The following is a 2,836-nucleotide window of genomic DNA, read 5'->3' as shown; positions in this document are numbered from 1 at the left end:
GAAGAAGGCTGAGTGCTGAAGAATTGATGCTTTTGAACTGTGGTGTTGGAGAAGACTCTTGAGAATCCCTTGGACTGCAAGGAGATCTAACCAGTCCATTCAGAAGGAGATCAGCCCTGGGATTTCTTTGGAAGGAAAGATGCTAAAGCTGAAACTCCAGTACTTTGGCCACCTCATGCGAAGAGTTAACTCATTGGAAAAGACTCTGATGCTGGGAGGGATTGGGGGCAGGAGGAGAAGGGGACAACAGAGGATGAGATGGCTGGATGGTATCACTGACTCGATGGACGTGAGTCTGAGTGAACTCCGGGAGTTGGTGATTGACAGGGAGGCCTGGCGTGCTGCAATTCATGGGGTCGCAAAGAGTCGGACACGACTGAGTGACTGAACTGAACTGAACTGACTGATTTCTATTTTATAGATGAGAACTGAGGTTTTTAATGAATGAATAACCTGCCATATCCAGGTCTGATTGATTCCAGATGCTCAGTGAGCTCTTAACCACTCATTACAAAGTCATTTCCCACAGGTTATATGTTTTTCCTTACTTCTGCATTTCTGCAATGTGGAGAGCAGTAGCTTTCAAATAACAGAACTCAGTAAATAATTTATTACACTAAACTAGACTACAGTTAGAAAGGACAACTACTATTACAATTCATTCCAATAGGGTATCCAAACACTTCCATTCTAACAGAACAATATTCTCAAAGTTTATACTAACACCACTAATCAGGATTTAAGATTAAACAAATTTAATGTGAACATGAGGGAAAATAGCCTATCTATTGAAAATATGTGCATTTTTATCCTTAATATGTCTATATACAGTCTTTTTTATAGAAGAAAAGGATATGTATTTCAATCATTCTATATATATATATATGTATACACACATGTGTGCAAACACATGCACAGATGCATGCACATATAAAACTGTCTGGGCATGATAAAACACAAAATAAATTTATAAGCAGTGAAAAAATAATACAGAAATAAATTAAGACATTACATACCTAAGAGGACAACAAACCTGATTTTGGGATTGTATCTTATCTCCATGTGGATGTGCTCCTCTGATTGATATACAGAGCAGGATCTTGCTGAATGGACCCACTAGAGTAGGCAACTATTTACCAATCCAGTCATATTCATAATCAAACATATATCCTTTTCCATCAAACAAGTCAGTAAAAAGGCTTCTTAGGTAGTCATAATCTGGTTTTTCAAAAAAATCTAGCCTTCTTACATAACAAAGATACATTTCCATTTCTTCTGGAAAATTTTCACATTACACTTCTATTGGTGTGGCTCGTTCCGTATCTCCAATTTTCTGATATCGCTCTTTTAATGTGTCAGCTTTTAAACCTTGCCAAGGAAGACTGCCTCTCAGAAAATACATGAACATGTGACCTAAAGCTTCTAAGTCATCTCTTCTACTTTGTTCTTTCCCTAAATGTGTGTTTGTGTTCATATATATAGCTGTTCCTATAAGGCTCTTGTGTTCTTTGTATGGTATGTGTTTCTTTGTCTCTGGATCAGTATATTCCTTTGCCAAACCAAAGTCTATAATATGAATAACTTGCTGGGTTTTGTTTCCCAGACAGCCTATTAAACAGTTCTCAGGTTTTACATCTCTGTATATCAAGTTCTTTGAATGGACATATTGCATGTGAGAAATCAGTTAGATAGCTATCATGAGAACCGTTTTAAGAGAAAATGTTCTGTCACACAAATCAAACAAATCTTGCAAAATAGGTCCCAGCAGTTCTATCACCATAGTGCTGTATTTACCACAAGGGCCAAAATAATAAACTTGAGGTATACCATCTCCAGATCCTAACTGCTTGTAGAAATTGGAATACAGTCAAATGTAGCTGTGATGCTCTGGATTTCATGAGCTCCAATTTAATGGCCATATATTCATTTGTATACAAATTTTTCCCTAATTGTAGTTCTCCAAAATTCCCATATCCAGTTTTTTTCCCCAACTCTAAAGTTAGATCCAACCATTAAAATTCCAGAGGACGAAGAACCAGTTCCTTGAGTGTTAATGCTGTGCTGCTTTTGAAGTGACTTTCCATACCTCTAGGTTTCTGAGTTCTCAGACATCACCTTCACCTGCCCCTCCTCATTTTAGGCTCATGATCTTGCCTTTCTACCTACAAGTAACTCCCTCAACTCACTTGTCTTTTGGCTGCTCTAACCCTCAACTTCTCCTAAGAGGCTTTTCTCAAGCAATTGCTTCCTTTTCCCCCCACATTATCAATTTACCTTCCTCTGCTGGTTAGATATCATCCATCTTAACAACAAACTCTCTCTTAACCTTCCTTTCTCTGCAGTTGCTGCCAACTATCTGGTGTCTTTACCTGCACGCTGGGGGCATCTGGGGAAAAAAAAAGCAAAAAACCAGAACTCTGATTTTCACCTCTCCTCACCTTTTCCTTTCCCAACCTTCTCATCTCGGCCTTCCCATCCACATCATCATACACCTCCTGGACTAAATCAGAAGCTTGACATCACCTGTGTTTCCTACATTTGCCTCAACCACCATCCATTTCATCAGTATGTCTTCTCAATTCTCTGTCCAAATTATGTCCCAATTCTTCCACATTGTCTCCATTTTCACATTCACATCCAAGTCAACAGTGCCTCTTGGACTGTAGCAATTAGTGTTTCCACTTCTCTCTCTGCTTTTTCTGTTGCTTCTTAGCTTTTCATTCAAAACACTGCAACTAGGGAAAGGTATGTTAAGGATCAAGTGACTGGTGTAGATAAGGTGTACAGAATGGGTATACATAGGCCAGGTGAATGCAGACACATGAAAATGTAACTT

The 2,836-nt window shown here is 38.7% G+C and overlaps 1 pseudogene; it reads right to left on the bottom strand.

Moving 5' to 3' along the window:
* The window catches only part of LOC104992084, a 118,340-nt pseudogene extending 116,406 nt beyond the window's left edge, over positions 1-1,934 (bottom strand).
* Between the last annotated feature and the right edge of the window lie 902 nt (positions 1,935-2,836).

This window comes from Bison bison, unplaced genomic scaffold, assembly GCF_000754665.1.
Source record: "Bison bison bison isolate TAMUID 2011002044 unplaced genomic scaffold, Bison_UMD1.0 scf7180017864209, whole genome shotgun sequence".
Taxonomy (NCBI): Eukaryota; Metazoa; Chordata; class Mammalia; order Artiodactyla; family Bovidae; genus Bison; species Bison bison.
The sequence above is the reverse complement of the archived record's forward strand: the minus strand, read 5'-3'. Positions and strand labels throughout refer to the sequence as shown.